Here is a 21,036-nt window from a genome sequence, read left to right on the forward strand (position 1 = left end):
TTGGCACCCCCCCCCCCCATCTGTAAGAAAAACATGATTTTCACGTCACACATGAGTACCTAGGAAAAGGCAGCATCTTACATATTGCAGGGAGCAATATGCCCATTGTAAAACTAAACAAGCTAGACCAGCACAGATTAATCCTACACCGTCAATCCTAACAGAAAACCATGTTTTTCGAACACACAGAACACATAAAACACCTTCGCCTAGTATGGAATATGTCATCACAAACTAACCCCTCACCCTTTTACAAAACTGTAGTGTGGATTTTAGCCACGGTGGTAACAGCCCTGACTCTCATAGAATTCTGAGCATCAGAGCTGCTACTACCAAGGCTGGCACTAAAAAACGCTCCACAGTTTTGTAAAAGGGGGGATAAAATAGAAATACACAGTTTCAACGCTCTAGCTCAGAGGTGCCCAAACTGTTTGGGCTTGCGAGCTACTTTAAAATGACCAAGTCAAAATGATCTACCAACAGTAAAATTAAAAAACACAAAGCACACTATACGCTGAGAAAATGTTAATTATCATTCCTATTCTGGGTTTTTTTCAAAGAGGTCAAGGCAGATGACTCTATGCATTGTCACCTCAGTAACAACCATACAAAAATAGACAAATATACCCCCATCCTTTTTATTAAACCACAATAGCAGTTTTTATCGCAGGGAACTGCGCTAAATGCCCAGCGCTGCTCTCGACGCTCATAGGATCCCTGCGCTAAAAAACACTATTGCGATTTAGTAAAAGGGGGCCATAGTGCAAAATATAGACAGCATATATAAATTCAGACACATTTTGATCACTAAATTTAAAATAAAATCATTTTTCTTACCTTGTCTGGTGATTTCATGAGTCTCTGGTTGCACTTTCATCTTCTGACTGTGCATCCAATCTTTCTTCCCTTCTTTCAGCCTGTATGCTTCCTCTCCTCCAGACCTCATTCCCTCCCCTAACTTTTTCTTCCTCTCTCCTTGCCCTTTCTTTCTTTTTTTTCCTCTTGATGCCCCCTTTCTTTTTTTCTGTTTCCCTTCTGTTTCCCTGCCTGCCTCCTTTCTTTTTCCCTACCTGCCTCCTTTCTTTCTCCCTACCCTCCACAAAGCCACTGCTGCCACCATCGGGGGAAACAGGCCCCAAAGCCACCGCCGCAACCATCGGGGGAAACAGGCCCCAAAGCCACCGCCGCGGCTGCCCCAAGCTCTCTCTGCTTCCCACCGGGCCAACCAGCATTCCCCCGACGTCAATTCTGCCGTCGGAGAGGAAGTTCCGCCCAGCCAGTCAGGTATTGGCTGGCCCGAACTTCCTCTCCGACTGTAGCCTTAGGACGGGTGCACAGCCAGGGCGGACCGCCCCCCCCCCTTGGTAGGACACTGAAGACGTGGCAGTGGCTCCTCTCACGAATCCCCACCTGCGTCGGAAGTCCGATGCAGTCGGGGATATTGAGAGGAGCCGCCGCTGCATCTTTTAACTTTTTAAAATACATCCATCCATTGACACCACACGCTACACTCAACCCATGCATTATATTAAGCTACCTTCTGCAAATGACCTAGCACAGCATTTCGATTCAAAAATTAAAAACCTAAGAAATAATAACTGTTCGACAAATGACATACATGAACATCAAATAGTAAACGTACAAAGATATGCAATACCAGTGGATATGATTTGGACTACCTTTCAAGATTTAGAATGGAATAATTATATCAAATTATATAACAAGTACACTAAATCATTCTGCGTCTTGGACTCCTGTCCCCCAGAAATTATGAAAGCAGCCCCATTAGGCTTTAAACTAACTTTGATGAACTATCTGACCGATAATTTAAAAAATGGCCACATCATAATAACTCCAATTCCAAAAAACCGTAAAGAATCACTAGCATTAGTAACCAACTATAGACCAGTAGCATCCATTCCGCTTTTTGTAAAAATCCTGGAAGGACTGGTACATACCCAATTGATGGAATATCTTGACCAGTTTTCTCTTTTACATGAAACTCAGTCTGGTTTCAGACCTCTATTCAGTACTAAGATAGTAATTGCAGCCATCTTAGACAATTTACGTTCCTTGTTTAGTAGAGGCCTTAATGCCCTGATTATGCAATTTGATACGAGTTTTGCCTTTGACTTAGTGAACCATGGGAAATTATTACAATGCTTAGATGGATTTGGTATCAGAGGTGAGATGTTAGACTGATTCTGAGGTTTCCTTGCGTCCCACACCTATCAAGTACGCTTAAACTACAATCTCTCTGACACTTGAAGTAATCCATCTGGTGTTCCACAGGGGTTCCCATTGTCCCCATTACTTTTCAATGTTTACATGTCATCACAGTTTCTCCCCAGAAAAGTAGCCGGGTGGGGCGGGATGGGGAAATTTGGTGGTGGGAAAATTAACCCCCTCTTTTACTATGGTGCACTAACATTTTTAGCATGCGCAAACTCCCGCACTACGTGGGAAAATTAACGCCAGTTCAATGCTAGCATTAGCATCTAGCGCGTGTGGTAATTCTGCATGTCCTAAGCACACGCTAAAACCATTTTCGCAACTTAGTAAAAGGAGCCCTAAATGTGTACTATTTTTATTAGTTAATTATTATTATTTTCCAGTGCTCAATATGACTTCCTTTTTTAAGGTTTTACACTTGTGCCAGAATATTTTTACTAAATTTAAGAAGCATCCAATGCTAGAAGGGAATAATTAGATATTTGCCCTCTTTCAAATGGTATAGAGGTTTAAAAAAGGGAAAGGTGTTAATGAAGTTATTAGGTTCAATCTAGCCATTTATTTCTGCATAAATTTAAACAACTAAAAAAAAAGATAAATATAGCTCATCCAGTCAAACAAGAATGGCTCTACAGCAGGAGTGCCCACACTTTTTGGGCTTGCGAGCTACTTTTAAAATGACCAAGTCAAAATGATTTACCAACAATAACATTTTAAAAAATACAAAGCACACTGTACGCAGAGAAAATGTTAATTATCATTTATATTCCACGCACCACCCAGCTAATTTAGATGACCGCTCGGCGAATCCTTCTGCTGTCGCCGATGCTCCTTCCCAGGCTGATTCTCCACCGAAAATTTTGTTTGACACCTGCCTTTTTTTTTTTTTTTTTTTTTGCCAGCATGCTTTTACTTCCTTCGGGCTTTCCTCGTTGCCAGATCCTGCCTACTTTGTTTCTGCGAAGGCAGGACCTGGCAGCGAAGAAGGCCCAAAGGAAGTAAAAGCAGTAAGTTGTAAGCTTCCCTCCGGGGCTCTATCGTGTGCGTGCCTGCTTCCCTTCTCTTCCCTCCCCCCACAGGATGCAACTTCCTGGCACACACAAGATAGAGCCCCAGAGGGAAGCTTACAACTTACTGCTTTTACTTCCTTCGGGCCTTCCTCGCTGCCGGGTCTTGCCTTCAGGGAAACAAAGTAGGCAGGACCCGGCAACGAGGAAGGCCCGAAGCAAGTAAAAGCATTCTGGCAAAAAAAAAAAAAAAAGGCAGGTGTCAAACAAAATTTTTGGTGGAGAATCAGCCTGGGAAGGAGCATCGGCGACAGCAGAAGGATTCGCCGAGCGGTCATCTAAATTAGCTGGGTGGTGCGCCCGGCTAAAAGGCCCTGGGGAGAACACTGCATCACTAGGTGCGCAATTGTCCCAACTAGGGATAAAATTTTTTAGTTACGCAGATGCTACTCCTACGGCAATAGAAGTACTAAATGTGATGGAACAATGGATGTCTGAATTTAGACTGAAGCTAAACTCAGAAAACCAAAATTCTTTGTAGCCTCGCCACACCCACTAGATACTAAAACATCACTGCACATCAACAAATTAGTTACCCTATCCAGTCTACTATGAAAGTATTGGGAGTAATACTAGACCAGGGCCTAACCATGAAAGACCAGGTGAACTCTTTGGTTAGAAAGGGTTTTTTTACTCTCTGGAAGCTTCGGTCCATTAGAGCATATTTTGATGCTTCATCATTCAGACTTATGGTACAATCCCTTATACTAAGCCACTTGACTATTGCAATATCGCCTATCTGGCAATTACCCAGAAGAACTTGCAGCGATTATAACTGGTGCAAAATGCGGCGGTCAGGCTGATTTTTGGGATGAAGAATCACATAACTCCTTCCTACCGACTCCTGCACTGGTTGCCGATGGAGGCACGTGTGAAATTTAAGTTCGGATGTTTCTGCTTTAAGGTACTTTTCGGCCTAGTCCCCAGATATATATCTGACCTTTTCTCTTTTTCAACCAATCAACAGATGAGAAGCTCAAACGTGAATTTCGTTTCCCCACCGGTTAGAGGATGTAATTTAAAAGACATCATCAACATCTCTTCTCATATCAGGCAGCATTATGGGGTAAAGATCTGAAACAATTACTCATGCTAGCGAATACCTATGGGGAATTCAGGAAATGCCTAAACATATCTGTTCCTAAAGTATAGAAACATAGAAGATGACGGCAGAAAAGGGCTACAGCCCATCAAGTCTGCCCACTCTGCTTACCCACCCCCTGTCTATGCCCTAATGACCCAATTTCCTTATCTTGACCCTCATAGGGATCCCACATGGGTATCCCATTTATTCTTAAAGTCTGGCATGCTGTCTGCCTCGATCACCTGCACTGGAAGCTTGTTCCAATGATCAACCACTCTCTCTGTGAAGAAATACTTTCTGGTGTCGCCATAAAATTTTCCGCCCCTGAGTTTGAGCGGGTGCCCTCTTGAGGCCGAGGGTCCCTTGAGAAAGAAAATATCATCTTCCACTTCGACATGTCCCATGAGGTACTTAAATGTTTCGATCATGTCTCCCCTCTCCCTACGTTCCTCGAGAGTGTAGAGCTGCAATTTGTTCAGTCTCTCTTCGTACGAGAGACCCTTGAGCCCCGAGATCATCCTGGTGGCCGTCCGCTGAACCGATTCAGTTCTGCGCACATCTTTACTGTAATGTGGCCTCCAGAATTGCACACAGTACTCCAGATGAGGTCTCACCATGGCCCTGTACAGCAGCATTATGACTTCAGGCTTTCGGCTGATGAAACTTCTATTGATACAACCCAATATCTGCCTTGCCTTAGATGAAGCCTTCTCCACTTGATTGGCAATTTTCATGTCTGCACTGATGATTACTCCTAAATCTCGTTCTGCTGAAGTCCTAGTTAAAGTTTCTCTGTTCAAGAAGTACGTCCTGCATGGATTTCCGCTTCTGAGGTGCATGACCTTACATTTCTTAGCATTGAAGCCTAGCTGCCAGGTTGAGGACCAACTTTCCAATGTAAGCAGGTCCTGCGCCATATAATTCTGTAAACTGCATTCACTTACTATATTACATAGTTTGGCGTCATCGGCAAATAGTGTTATTTTACCTTGAAGCCCTTGAGTCAGATCCCCTATGAATATGTTGAAAAGGAGTGGACCCAGGACCGAGCCCTGCGGCACTCCACTGGTCACCTCCGATGTTTTAGAGAGGGTACCATTAACCACCACCCTCTGAAGTCTGTCATTCAGCCAATCAAGTATGTAGGCAGCTGCACTGCACAATCTTTCCTCACAACTGATTGCTAAACACTTTTTTTTTTTTTTTAAATCATTGACTTCACGGTCCTGCGGTATATAAACTGTTATTATTACTCAAAGTACTCCCACCTCCTATCCCCTTTTCACTTTTCCCCCCCTGATGATGGCAGAGTTCTTGTATGACAAGATTCACAAGATCCACCTTGAATTCTAAACCAAGTCACCTCCTCCACCACCCCTTCTAGCTGTCCGCTCTGCCAACCTCCCTTCAACCTCTGCCATCTTTTCTGAAGTCACTGAAGAGGAAACTGCTCACCGTCTCTCCTCTTCCAAACCCACCACCTGTTCCTCTGATCTGATTCCTACCCGCCTATTTGAAGCTATCACTCCCATCTGTTATATCCTCAACCTATCACACTCCACTGCAACAGTTCCTGATGTCTTCAAACATGCCATAGTTGCACCTCTCCTCAAAAAACCATTAGTCCCCACATCCCCCTCCAACAATCCCCCATCTCCCTCCTCCACTTTTCTTTTCCATAGCAGAATCTCTGTATCTTGTAGAATTAGTTAATAATGCTCTGCCAATCATTTCTAAGGTTTACTAACCTGGGCTGTGGAGTCAGTACACCAAACCTTTGACTCTAACTCTCACTGATACTAGGCTTTAAAATTTTTTGTACTGAATCTAGTACAAAAATTTATATACCGGTAATATAAATATTGAAGATGGAGTTAGTTGGTTTTTTTTTTATTGACCCTGACTTCGACTCCACCCAAAATTTGCTTCTTGACTTTATGACTCAACCGTACAGCCATGTTATTACATCAAACTATAAAATATTGAGTATTTCAAAAAGAAATCAATTTTGTATTAGGAAAATCGGAAAAGCATTTTCCCTTCTTTCAAATTTACTCATCAAATATTTTTATTCCTCTTGCTAAAAGCCTGGCTTGAGTTTGTAGCAGACCACCATGTCTGATGAAGGAAGGTGAACATTGAGAAAGCCTCCACAGTAAACATGCGCAACTGAGATTAGACAACCAGAGAAGTAGTTTTCTTTCTAGCAATCAGCTGCCAGATTTTTAAGTTGGATATTTCTTGAGGGCATATCATAGGAAGATGTTCACCGCTACCAACCCCTCCTGAAAAAAATAACAGGTTTAAGAGTTTCTACTGGGGTGGGAGAAGAGGTTCTAGACTCATCATATTATCTAGACCAGGCTTGTCTAAGTTTAGTTGAGGGTCACAAACAGGCCAGGTTGAATTCAGTAGGGCTATCCCGAAAACCTGGCCTGTTTGTGGCCCTCAAGGACAGAACCTGGACAAGCCTGATCTTAACCTTCACAATCGTCACAGATTTTTCTCCATCTCTTATTTACTTTGACACCACTGTTCCCTCTAAGTTGAGTGGGAGTCCTTCATCTACATTCCTATCAGTGGGAGGTGCTGATTTATCATCACATTTTCAATAGTGAGGAATAGGCAAATTCTGCAGGACTCCAAGTAACCTGCTTGTCCCTAGAGATTGTAAACACAATGCAGGCTGGGTTAACGAGTTCTGTTTTTACAGTACACAGTCTATAAAAGCATTAAACAAATAATCCTTTCTTCGTCTCCTCCTCTATGCCTCTACCCCAGCTCCAGGCCTTTTCTCCCCTCCTCCACTGCTCCCCTGTGTCTCCAAATCAGAACTAGTCACAGATCTTTGTGGCTCTGTAACTGGGCAGTGGATGCGGCTTCCAAACTTAGGTTTATGAAGCTCCCTTTTAAGGGTAGTCTGTTATTTGGTGAAGATTTAGATAACTTGGTAAAAGATTTTGGTGATACCAAAATGCAGAGGTTGCCGGAGGATAAGCCTAAACCTCCTTTGAAAACCTCATCTGCCAGACCTCGCTTCCGGGATATTAAGAGATATAGACCTGGAAAGCAGTCCTTTCTATAATTCTAGGCCTAGATTTCCACAAAAGGATTCCTTTCATACTAAAAAAAACCCCAGTCATTCAACCAGCCCGTACTCCAGCTGTACGCAATCCCCAATGATGTGATATCGGCTCCCTCCGTCATTTCCTTAGGAGGTCGACTGTCTTCCTTTTGTAGCATAGTGGGCCAAGATAACATCCGCTCAGTGGGTATTGGACATTATTCGAGAAGGTTACAAATTAGAATTTTCCTCTCCCGTCGCATATTCTTTCTTGGTATCCCCTTGCAAAGGGGTAGCCAAAAGAGAATTAGTGCAGGTCACCCTTCAAGTTCTTCTGGATCTCGGGGCTGTGATTCCAGTTCCTCCAGAAGAAAAGGGCCAGGGCAGATATTCCATTTACTTCATAGTGCCCAAGAAGGGAGGGTCGCTCAGACCAGTGCTGGATCTCAAACGTGTCAACCAATTTCTCAATGTCAGACATTTCTGTATGGAAACTGTGCGATCAGTCATTGCAGCGGTTCAACCAGGGGAGTTCCTTACATCCCTCAACCTCAAAGAGGCTTACTTGCATATTCCAATTTGGCTGCCACATCAGCGATTTCTTCGATTTGCGGTCCTAGGCCAGCATTATCAGTTTCGAGTGATGCCTTTTGGTCTCACCACAGCGCCACGCACATTTTCAAAGGTAATGGTAGTGGTGGCGGTGTTTCTTCGCAAAAAGGGGATTCGAGTACATCCTTACTTGTTGATCCATGCGTCTTCAGACAGGAGAGTTTGACAGTAACCCAAAGGGTGATCTCCCTTCTTCAATCTTTGGGGTGGGTCATCAACTTTCCAAAGAGCTCTCTTACCTCATCCCAATCATTGGAGCATCTGGGAGTGCAGTTCGACACAAGAGTGGGGAAGGTGTTTCTGCCCAAAGACCGGAGAGAGAAGTTGCAGTCTCAAGTTCATCTACTTTTCCAGTCACCAAGACCGAGAGTGTGGGATTATGTGCAAGTTCTGGGATCATTGGTGGCGGCTCTGGAGGTGGTGCCCTGAGCTCGCTTCCACATGAGACCGTTGCAGCAGTCACTTCTCTCACGGTGGTTCCCAGTGTCTCAGGACTGTAATCGTCGTCTCCAGTGGATTTCTCAAGTGTCGCTCAGCATGCATTGGTGGCTCAGCAAGATCAATCTGTTCAAAGGAATGCCACTTGCAACACCGGACTGGATCATGGTTACAACAGATGCCAGTCTGTTAGGATGGGAGCTCAGTGCCTTCAATCCTCAGCACAGGGAGTCTGGTCTCGGGAGGAGGCTCAGTGGTCGATCAATCTGCTAGAGTTGAGAGCGATCAGGCTAGTGCTAGCGCTTCAAGCGTTTCAGACCATGATTCAGGACCGACCGACAAGGGTCTTTTTGGACAGTATCACGGCGGTGGCATATATCAACCAGCAAGGAGGTACACAAAGTCCTCAATTAGCCAGCGAGGCAATGCTTCTGCTTCAGTGGGCGGAAGTTTCATCTTCCTCTTCTCTTGGCAGTGCACATTGCGGGACAAGCAAATGTTCAGGCAGACTTCCTCAGCAGAAATCTTCTAGATCCCGGAGAATGGGAACTCTCCACTTAGGCATTCAACCTGATAGTTCAGAGATGGGGTCTTCCGGAGATAGATCTCATGGCCTCATTTCAAAATGCGAAGCTTCCTCGGTTCTTCTTCACAAGCACAGGGAGTGGGAGTCCGAAGGGGTAGATGCATTGGCTCTTCCTTAGCCTCTAGGTTGTCTCCTCTATGTGTTTCCTCCTTGGCCGATGATTGGTCGGGTGTTCTATCGCATAGCTCGCTTTCAGGGCATGGTGATCCTGGTAGCTCCGAATTGGCTGCGCCGTCCATGGTATGCGGATCTGATCGGTCTTTCAACAGGCTACCTGTTGATTTCCGGTGACTCAGGACTTACTCACCCAGGGTCCGATCAACATGGAAAATCCATCCCACTTTGGTCTTACGGCCTGGCTCTTGAAAGGTCGCGACTGAGGTGTAAGGGATATTTGGACCAAGTTGTATCGACTCTTCTCCAGGCAAAGAAGAGATCTACGTCTGCATCATATGCTTGAGTCTGGCAGGTTTTCGATTCTTGGTGTGCTGCTCAGGGTATTTCGCCCTTCCAGGCTTCTCTGTTTAATATTCTTTCCTTTCTGCAGGACGGCGTAGCCAAAGGGTTGGCATATAACTCCCTTAAAGTTCAGGTGGCGGCCATTGCTTGTTACAGAGGCCGGGTATCTCATTCTACACTGGCATCTCAGCCTGATGTAGTTCGATTCCTGAAAGGTGTACACCATATTCGGCCACCTGTTAAGAAGACCTGTCCAGAGTGGAGTCTTAAGATAGTCTTGGGGGGTTACAGAAAGCCCCATTTGAACCTTTATCCAAGGCAATTCTAAAGGATATCACGTTGAAAGCAATGTTTCTAGTGGCAATGGCTTCAGCCCAACAGGTTTCGGAGTTGCAGGCGTTGTCTTGCAGGAATCCTTTTTACGCATTTCAGATTCAGGGGTGTCAGTTCGGAAGGTACCATCATTTCTTCCTAACGCTATAACTTCCTTTCATGTTAACCAGTATCTCTTCCTTCCTGCTCTTCGGAAGGAGGACTGGGGGGAACAATTCTCTTCATTGTGTTTCCTAGATGTGCATAGAATTCTTTTACATTATCTACAGGTTACTAACGACTTTCGTCGTTCAGACCATCTCTTTGTGTTTATTTGCGGGACGCAACAAAGGTATGGCAGCGTCCAAAGCTTCCATTGCTCGTTGGGTCAAAGAGACCATTGCTTCCGCTTACTTGATGGCAGGGAAGTGGTTGCCAGAAGAGCTTCATGCCCATTCAACCAGAGCGATGGCTACCTCTGGGGTCAAATCCAGAGGTCTTTCCTTGGAGGAGATTTGTTGTGCGGCTACTTGGTCTTCTAAGAACATAAGCAGTGCCTCCGCCGGGTCAGACCATAGGTCCATCCTGCCCAGCAGTCCGCTCCCGCGGCGGCCCAAACAGATCACGACCTGTCTGAATCACCAGAAGGGGCCCCCTTGCCACCTTGGTTTCCCATTGAGTCCTATCTTCCCATCGAAGTCCTAACCCTCCGGTCTTGCACATGCATGACCTGGTTGGGTTTCTATACTTATTACCTGGTTAGCTTTCTATACCTGTGTTACATCCCAGCACCTCTCTCAGTATCCCACGATCCCTTTATCCCTCAGGAATCCGTCCAATCCCTGTTTGAATCCCTGTACCGTACTCTGCCTGATCACTTCCTCCGGTAGCGCATTCCAGGTGTCCACGACCCTTTGGGTGAAAAAAAACTTCCTTGCATTTGTTTTGAACCTATCTCCCTTCAGTTTCTCTGAATGCCCCCTCGTACCTGTTGTCCCCTTCATCCTGAAGAATCTGTCCCTATCCACCCTCTCTATGCCCCTCATGATCCTGAAGGTCTCTATCATATCTTCCCTGAGCCTCCTTTTTTCCAGAGAGAAGAGCCCCAGCCTATCCAACCTCTCGGCGTATGGGCAGTGTTCCAGCCCTCTTACCAGTTTCGTTGCTCTCCTTTGGACTCTCTCAAGTACTGCCATGTCCTTCTTGAGGTACGGCGACCAATATTGAACGCAGTATTCCAGATGTGGACGCACCATCGCTCGATACAATGGCATGATGACTTCCCGCGTCCTGGTTGTTATGCCCCTCTTTATGATGCCCAGCATCCTGTTGGCTTTTTTCGAGGCTGCTGCGCACTGCGCAGATGGCTTCAGTGATGCATCCACCAGCACACCCAAGTCTCTCTCTAGACTGCTGTCTCCCAGCAATGCCCCCCCCAATTTGTAGTTGAACAACGGGTTCTTTTTCCCTATATGCATGACCTTGCATTTTTCCACGTTAGAGCGCATTTGCCATTTGTTTGCCCAGTCTTCCAGCTTGTCCAGGTCCCTTTGCAGGTCCTCACACTCCTCCCTGGATCTAACTCTGCCGCACAGTTTGGTATCGTCTGCAAATTTTATAACCTCGCACTTTGCCTCCTTTTCCAGGTCATTGATAAATATGTTGAAGAGTAACGGCCCCAGCACCGATCCCTGTGACACACCGCTCGTGACTCCCCGCCAGTCAGAATATTGTCCCTTTACTCCGACCCTCTGCAGTCTACCCGACAACCAGTGCTTGATCCATCTGTGCACATCCCCTCCCACCCCGTGGTTCCACAGCTTCCTAAGCAGCCTTTCATGTGGCACCTTGTCGAAAGCCTTTTGAAAATCGAGGTAAATGATGTCTTTCCTTAGCAAAGCAGCAGATGAATCCAGAGACAAGTGGGAATAGCTCACATCGACCAGCAGGTGGAGATAGAGAAACTGATTAACAGTTGGCCTTATAGCCTGGTATTCCTTCTGTCTATTCAGTTTGCTCTATCTCCCAGCAGGGGAAAGTCGCTATTCCAATAGCTCCTGGATTTTGACTGGAAATTTCAATTGCTCCTGTTGGGATTTTCTCTTCAGTGAGCTTACAATTAATTCTATTTCTCCTGTTGAGATTGTTCTCTTCAGTGAGACAGGGGTGTCCGGCTGAAGGGTGCCGGCTTTAGAGGTTACACTTGGGCCCTCCCTTGTCCCTGCCTCACCCTCCCTCCATTGATAGAGGGTCAGTTTAAGTCCCTATATGGATGTATTTTATCTTCTTTCCCATCTAAAAAAAAAAAAAAAAAAAAGGGGGACTCCACAACTCCAGCGCTGCATTTTTTGCCCCGCTAGGGCGGAGCTGCCAGCGTTTCCAGGCATCTAATGGCCTTGTTCAATGAGTTGTGAGTATGTGTACATTCTGTTTAGTTTTGTGGTGTGTGATAGCTACGTGCTCTTATTTTAATCGGATTTCATGTGCGGTGCAGTTTCAGTTGTTCGGGGGTCGCTTCGGGGGCTACCACGCGTAGGCGGGAGCCAGTTCCGTCCTGCGCATGTGTTTGTAAAACTTCTGGTTTTTTCCCTAACTCTGGTGCTGCGGCATTGCTAGTTCCTGGGGAGTGTTTGTCTTAGCGTTGCCGTGACCCATGAGGAACGGCAGGTTTGTGCAGCTCCCGGGGTGGCCTCGGGGAGTTGAGAACGGCTCTGGGGGCATTATGCAGTGGCGGGACCGGAACCGAGTCTTGCCGGAGCGCGAGTGGCGTGTGCTTGTTCTCCGCTGCGGTGGAGACACGGGCGCATTTCATACTTTCCCTGCCCGGGGAGTATTTCACAAGGGTGCGCCGAAACTGCAGGCTTCTATATTTGCCCCAGCTTTGCGCTCCGAGGCTGTATCAGCATGGTTCTCGGGGCCGGCCTGTGTTGGGGCGAAAGAGTCGTGCGCTTGTGCGGCCTGCCTCACGTTGCTCGAGGGGTTCATGTGAGGCTGCTGTTTTTCCTCGCGTCCCTCAGTTTTCCTTTGTGGGCTGTGTACTTCTGTTTGAGCTGAATGCTTCAGGTCTGTTTTTTACAGCCCTGTTCGGGAGCCGGCTGGTCTTACCGCGAACAGGCCACGCGCTTGCCGCGACGTTCTATATGTTTGGTTCTGCAGCTGACAGTTTCATCAGACACGTCGGCCCTGTTATGACCGGCTTTGTTCCGGGTTGCGGGGTTCATTGATAGCTATGAAGGTTCCATGGATGTCTCTTGCCGAGAGGCAGCTGGTTGTTCTTCGGGCGATCCAGTTTTGTCCCTATGCCCTCGCACCAGTGGTTCTGCCATAAGTTTGGCCGTCTACGCTTAGTGGGGCAACGTCATGGGTTGGCTGTGGCACGGGCCTGTTCTGAGAGGCGAGGTAGGACGAGAGCTGGAGGATTGGAAGCTGCTATTGCTCAATAAGTAAAAGCCCTGTGCTCCTCTTCCAGAGATCATGGGTTCAGATCCCATCCAGCTCCCCCAGCACATATTATTATGTGCACCTTGATGATCTCACAATGAGATCACCAGTTAAGTATGTCGGTATTACGAGTTGGTTGACTCTCTTGGGACCTGATAGTCTTTGGACTGGTCACCTGTTGGAAATGGGGGCAGTGGTGTCCTTTTGATTCTTCCATGAGATTCGGCTACTTTCCTTCTTACCCATCTGCTTGTTTCAGATGTATTCCAGACAGTCTCTTTGTCGGTCTGTTGCTGGTTTCTTTCTCTGAGCTTCTCTTCTTCAGTTAGTTGAATGTGCCTTCACATTTCCTATGAGCTCTTTTCTCCTCTTCTGTGAATTGGCATTTCAGGGTAGGTTCATCACGGTAAGGTGGAATGCGTTTCTCCCCGGTGTCGGAGGCGACTGTGTACAGTTTATTTTCTTCAGTCTCCCAGTTTTTGAACTGTTTGATGGGTTGCTGTATGCACCTTGATTTGGGGTTTTCCCTAAGAGAATGTCGTTCGTCTTAAAGTTCCTCCATTGCTCATCCTGCCATTTACTGACTTTTTTGCACTGAATTATGTGCGAATCCTAAACCCTTCCAGGGCCTTGGCGGGCTTTCTCATGGGGGAGTAGTCTCTATCCTTCAACGGCAGAGACTGTGTGTTTTTTCTTAAGGTTACTTGTCCCTTTGCCTCCTCCTCAGGTTTTCTGTTCGTCCATGGAGTCCCCATGTTTTGGGGTTCTCTTTATTGGCTTTCCGCGTCCTCGGGACGGGTCTAGTAGTTCTGGAGAATCCGATACCTACAGGGTGGCCATGACGGGAGCATGGGGCAGACTAGATACCATTCTGCTAACGTAGTTCTCAGAGTTCCACTTTTCGGCTGCCTACCTGGGAGTCGATTTCCTTTTTTTTTTCTGTAAACTCCGATTCAGCACTAAGTTTGCCTGCCTCTCTTAGAGCAGCGCTTTTGGTTTTGGCACTTGCCATTTTCGTTTAGCTGTAGCTTCACGAACGCTTAGTGGAGGTGGGCGATGGTACCGTTTTGGCGCTTCCAGGCGATTCATCCAATTTCTGCTAGTCTGCCTGTTGTCTCGGATGTCTTCCTGACTTTGTCTGAGGCAAGAAAGGTGGTGTTCCTTTCCTCAGTTCTTTATACGTGCGGCTGGGCATATTGGAGACACGGGTGTTTCTGCTGGAAACTTAGGTGTGTGGTCTCAGTTTCAGATTGGCATTCTTCTTCACTTTCCAGGGCGATGAACAAGGGATTCTGTATAGTTTCTATGATCCTTAGTGCTGACTACACTGGGGATTTCGGCTTGCCTTTCCCTTCTTTCGCTACAGCAGTCGTTTTTTGTGCGGGTGGTTTCCGGTATCTCAGAGCTCCAATTATTTGGATGGCTCCCCATGCATCTCTAGGTTTGTTTTAGTGGCTCGGCGTGATTCTCTTTTCAAGACAGGCCTGGGTCTTTGCTGAACTAGCTTTTGACCACCGCCCATCCCGGACGGTCGGGGTGAGGAGACTCGGTGGCTTCCGTCCGCAGCTATAGGGGTCAGGTCTTTGGAGGCAGCTCAGTAATGGTTCTTTCTTCTACTCTTGAACAGGGTCAGGCTACTTTGCTGGAGCCTCAGATCTTTCCTCAAGAAGGCTGCTGGGGGTCCTTTTGGATCAGTATTTGGACGGGAGTATTTCTCTACAGCTTGGGCAGTATGTGTTGTACTCAGTTGGCAGGCGACGTTGTTCGACTTCCATTGGATGCCCTGTCATCTTCAGATTCTGTTGGCTAATCCTTTCATGCATCTGGTTAAGAGTTTAGATAGACTCTCCATGTTATCTGAGCATAGACCATTTCTTGTTTGGTACAGAGTAAGGTATACTCTGGAGAGTGGGCATGTCAGTACTTCTAATATTTTCTCCATTCGGGATATTGAGTTTTGGGGCTCTAGCGTTCTTGCTCTGTTTGCGAACATGAGATCACTTGGGTCTAGTTCGCATGGCCTCGTCTCGTTTCTAGGCTTCCTTGCTTATCCGGCGGACCCAGGGAGTGGCAGTTATAGGGGGTTGATGCGTGGCTCCTTTATCGCCTCTGCCATCTCTTTTTCAATATTACCCTCGGCCTGATCATGGCTTGTTTGGCCATCTCGAGCTCGACTGCTGGGCGCAGTTTTGTAGATTCTCTAGATTAGCGGCACCATCCTTGTTAGACGTATTTGTTGAGTATTTGGACAGCTGGGATACAGATATGTCCGGGTATCTCTGCCGTTGCTCACCTGGAGACCACTCACGATGGATATTAGTACTACTGTAGTATTCAGACCTAGCTTTTTGGAGGTCTTGGCTGCCTTGTACTGGTTAAGCATAGCGCGTTATTTCTGCGCTTATCTGGGTGCTGCGGACATCTTCTACTGTGGTTTCTACTTCCTTTTGGAGATTTTAGTTTCCTTTCTTGGGTACTTCTTATCGTTTGAACCACTCCAGAGTTCCTTTTTTGACACAAGTGTATTACCAAGGGCTGAGCGTTCAATACCCTTCAGCTTCTAGAGCCTTTCGTGGCTTGTTACAAGGACGGAGTAGGTTACTCTTCGTTTCCTTCTCAGCTTTATGTGGTTCAGTTCCTAAACAGAGTGCGGTATGTTTGGGCACCTCATGTAAAGCCCGGTTGGGAGTACATTCTTCACGTATTTCTTCGCAGTTTACCGAATGCTGTATTTCATCCTTATCTTTTAGGATTCCAAAGGGCTGTGCTGTTGAACAGGGTGTTCTTGTGGCCATGGCTTCAGCTCTGCAATCTTCTATGTTGCAGTCCTTGTTCACCGGGGATTCCTATTTCTGATTTCCAAATATAGGGTATCAGTTCGGATGGTACCACTATCTCTTTCTAAGAGGGTGTCATCCTTTCTTTGACGTCATTCTCGCTTTCCCTTCCTTCCTTCCTCCTTCCTGGGAGGGGATATTGGGAGCAGTCCTTTTATTCACTACTTTTTTTTTGGATACGTAGGGTGCGTTCTCCGCGACCTCGGTTCTAACAACTGTTTGTGGTATATATCTCCTTTTGATATTCTTCAAGGGACGCCTCAGGCGTATAGCGGCGTCCGATGCCTACTTCGCTCAGTGGGTCCAGGAGGACATTCTTTATGCTTGCAGGCTGGCGGAGGAGCGGGTGGCGATTGAACTTCAGGACCATTCCGCTGGAACGCTAACTACTTCTTGGGCTCAGCCCAGAGGTTTTTTTGCATTGGAGGAGATTTGTCGCACGGCTAACTGGTCTTCCGAGAGTACCTTCTCTCCACGTCTCTGCATGGATGTGCGAGCACATACGATATGAGATTTTTGGATGCTTCGGTGGTTGCGGAGGCGGCGTTTGCTTCCCACCCAGATTGAGAATTGCTTTGCTACATCCCACTTGTCTCTGGATTCATCTGCTGCTTTGCTAAGGAAGGTAAAATTATGTTCTTACCTGTTAATTTTCTTTCCTTTAGAAGCAGCAGATGAATCCAGAGCCCCACCCCTTCGATAATATTCCTGTCGCCGGGTAAGGTTGCACCTTTTCGGTTGAGTTATGGTTGGTAGTTGTATTCTACGATTTATGGATTGTTCAGTAGCTACGGGAAAGAAGTTTTTTTTCTGGATGCTCATTCTCTTGTTCTGGATGCTTGGGCAAGGAGCATAACTGAATAGACAGAAGGAATACCAGGCTATAAGGCCAACTGTTAATCAGTTTCTCTATCTCCACCTGCTGGTCGATGTGAGCTATTCCCACTTGTCTCTGGATTCATCTGCTGCTTCTAAAGGAAAGAAAATTAACAGGTAAGAACATAATTTTACCATGGGTTCCCCATTGTCCACCCAACTGCTTATTCCCTCAAAGAAGTACAAAAGGTTCGTTAAGCATGACCTTCCCTTACAGAATCCGTGCTGGCTTGTTCTCAGTAGGCCATTTCTCTCGATGTGCTCGCAAATACCATCCTTGATCATAGCTTCCACCATCTTCCCTATAATTGAAGTCAGGCTCACCGGCCTGTAGTTCCCGGGGTCACCCCTCGATCCCTTCTTGAAGATAGGTGTGACATTCGCCAGTTTCCAGTCCTCTGGTACCTCTCCAGTTTTCAAGGATAGGTTACAAACATGCTGGATTGTGCCCGCTATTTCTTGTCTTAGTTCCTTCAGAACCCTTGGGTGGATCCCGTCTGGGCCCGGCGATTTGCCGCATTTTAACCTGTCTATCTGTTTGAGGACATCCTCCTTACTTACCTCTATGTGTTCCAATTTTTCAGCCTGTTCCCCACTTATGAGCTCCTCTGAATCCGGTATGTTAGATGTCTTCTCTCGTGAAAACCGACGAGAAGAACGTGTTCAACCTCTCAGCTACCTCTTTATCCTCCTTAATCACTCCCTTCGTATCCCCATCGTCCAACGGCCCCACCTCCTCTCTCGCTGGTCGCTTCCCCTTTACGTAACTGAAGAATGCCTTGAAGTTCTTCGCCTCCCTGGCCAGCCCCTCTTCGTAGTTCCCTTTTGCTTTTCTAACCTCCCGGTGGCATTCCTTTTGGCATTTCCTGTGCGCCTGGTGATTTTCCTCCATTGGGTCCTTTTTCCATCTCCGGAAGGATACTTTTTTGTCATTTATTGCCCTCTTTGCTTCTGTTGAGATCCAAACCGGGTCCTTTGATCGCTTGTTCTTGCCGCCTTTCCTGAAACTGGGGACGTACATTCTTTGTGCTTCCTGCAGGGTGTCCCTGAATAGGGTCCAGGCGCTTCCTACAGTCTCCATCCTAAGGATGTTTCTGAGCTTCCTCCCCACTATTTCCCTCATAGCAGCATAGTTCCCTTTCCTGAAGTTGAGCGCAGTTGTTGCGGTCCTCCTTACTGTGGGTGTCCCCCTTTCTAATGTGAATCTGATCGCATTGTGGTCACTGTTGCCTAGTGGTCCTCCCACTTCTACCCCTCTTGCAGGCCCCCCTAATCCGTTTAGGATGAGGTCAAGAGTAGCACTCCCTCGCGTCGGTTCCCTGACTAGTTGCTCCATGAAGCAGTCCCTCACAGCTTCTACAAATCCTGTTTCCCTAGCGCAGTTGGAGTGACCTGTACTCCAGTCAATCCCCGGGTAGTTGAAGTCCCCCATCACTGTTACACTTCCAGTCCTGCATTCTTGTCTCAGTTCAGCTTCCAAGTCATGTCCGACTCCTTCCGGCGTACCAGGTGGGCGATAGTACAGCCCCAGTTTTATGCCTGCACCCTTGTTTCCCGGCAATTTGACCCATAGTGATTCCAGCCCCTCTGCCTTCGTTGCCATATCCATCCCGACTGAGTAGATAGAGTCCTTTATATATAGTGCTATGCCTCCCCCCTTCTTGTGGGTCCTGTCCCTCCTGTAGAGCTTGTACCCCGGCAGCGCCACATCCCATTGATTCTCCTCTGTCCACCATGTTTCTGTAATTCCAATTATATCCAGGTCCTCCCCCTTGGCCACGACCTCTAGTTCACCCATCTTGGCCATGAGGCTTCTTGCATTTGCGTATAAGAATACATTTTCTAAGCATTACCGGTTGGATGTGGCAGCGCGTGCGGAGACTGAATTTGGTGCTTCGGTCATTGCGGAGGCTGCATTTGCTTCCCACCCAAATTGAGGATTGCTTTGCTACATCCCACTAGTCTCTGGATTCATCTGTTGCTGTTGCTAAGGAAGGAAAAATTATGTTCTTACCTGTTAATTTTCTTTCCTTTAGACGCAGCAGATGAATCCAGAGCCCCACCCTTTCTAAATATGGTCTGTCAGTTTCTCTATTGCAAGTTTAAATTTTGTTATTGTTGGTAGTTCTATCCTGTATTTTACCCTTTGAAATTTGTTAATGGAAAGAAGCTTTTTTACATGCTCAATATTTCCTAGTTCCGGATGCTTGGGCAAAGAACAATACTGAAGATACAGGAGGAGTGTCAAACCAGTAGGACCATCTGTTAATCAGTTTCTCTATCTCCACCTGCGGGTACATGTCTACTATTCCACTAGTGTCTGGATTCATCTGCTGTGTCTAAAGGAAAGAAAATTAACAGGTAAGAACATAATTTTTCCTTTTTCTTCTCCACTGCTCCCCTATGCCTCTTCACCAGCACCAGGCCTTTTCTCTCCTCCCACAGGGCATGGCTCCAGACCCGACCTCAGCATGCACTGACACCTGTTTCTCTTTACAAAGCCGTGGTTGGAATTTCCTACACACTGCCCGTGGCTAACCTAGAAGCCTTCCCTGTGAGCATAGAGTAATGGAAAACTTTTTTTTTCCCTTACAAAGTCGCATCCTAGTATTCTTCCCACCTCCTTGAGGCCCCTTCCTTTCCATCCATCCTATTCCCTCTTCACCATCACATCCAACATTTCTCCCTCTCATCTCTCTCTTCCACCATGTCCAATAATTCTCTCTACCTCCCTAAGCTCAACAAATCTTTCTTCATTTCTCCAGGTGCACCACCTCTCTCAGTCCCTAAGCTCAACAATTCTCTTTCTTAATTTCCCCAGGTGCACCACATCTCTCCCTCTCACTCAGACACCCATGCCCAACAATTCTCCCTTTCTATTCCCTCCGCCACCTCAGTATCTCTATTCCTCCCTCCCCTCCCTTCTGGTTCCCAAGTTCATATCTCCCTCCCGCGTGCATCCCTCTGATGTCGGAGGGAAGGCTTCTGGGTTAGCCAGGGGGAGCATGTAGGAGCCACTACCCACAGCTTTGTGAAGAGAAACAAGTGCGACTGGAAGAAAGGAAGAGAAGGGAGCCAGCCAGAACAGGTAAACATTTGCGGGAAGGAAGCATGAACTTGAGACACAGAATGGAGGGAGAGAAGGAGGAAGAGGGATGCATTAGGACACGAAGGGAGAAGCAGGACCCCTGTTCGTAACCGAGTCTGACCTCCTGACGTGCATAATCTCGGGGCTGCCTGTTTTGAAGCACAACCCCCTGCTGGTAGCAGTGCAGTTGGAGGACACCTTCTTAGCTTAGAGCAGGGGTCTCAAAGTCCCTCCTTGAGGGCCGCAATCCAGTCGGGTTTTCAGGATTTCCCCAATGCATATGCATTGAAAGCAATGCATGCACATAGATCTCATGCATATTCATTGGGGAAATCCTGAAAACCCGACTGGATTGCGGCCCTCATGGAGGGACTTTGAGACCCCTGGCTTCGAGGGAAGAGTGTTTGACACCTCCCAAGATTTTCTGGTGGTTTCATGCAACCTTTTCTTGGGAGAGTCTCGGCATTTGGCTGTGTGCTCACTTGGCTCTGCACATCAGTGGAAAGGAAGACTCATGTTTGACATTGGTGGTAAGGGCAACAATCAGTAGACTGGGCTGTTGATCTGTAGAGTGAATTTCCTTCTGTGACGTTGTTGAGGATATTGGAGGGTGATATGTTGTTTTTCTTAATATATCTGTTGTTTATATTGTAAACTGCCTTGAATGATCTTTGGCCACTGGAAAATTAACTAGAAGTATTGAGAAAAAAACAGTAAAGGGTTATTAAGCTGCATGTCCCAGTTCATTTTGCTCATTCCCATTCATCACACTGCTGTGCGACCTTCAGCCTCTTAATCTCAGAAAGCCAGCAAGTAGGAAAGTTAAGCATGTAACTTTAACCACTATTATAAGTAACTAATATGTATAAATCTACTGCTGAATGTCACTGGATAAAGTTATCTGCCCAGTTCTGAATATCAGCACACAATATATAAAGTT

At 46.7% G+C, this 21,036-nt stretch overlaps 1 protein-coding gene across 1 annotated transcript in view; it reads left to right on the forward strand.

The window, feature by feature from the left end:
- The window catches only part of PRR14 (proline rich 14), a 220,754-nt gene that overhangs the window by 10,673 nt on the left and 189,045 nt on the right, over positions 1-21,036 (forward strand). The window lies entirely within an intron of this gene.

This window comes from Geotrypetes seraphini, chromosome 5 (genome assembly GCF_902459505.1).
Source record: "Geotrypetes seraphini chromosome 5, aGeoSer1.1, whole genome shotgun sequence".
Lineage (NCBI taxonomy): Eukaryota > Metazoa > Chordata > Amphibia > Gymnophiona > Dermophiidae > Geotrypetes > Geotrypetes seraphini.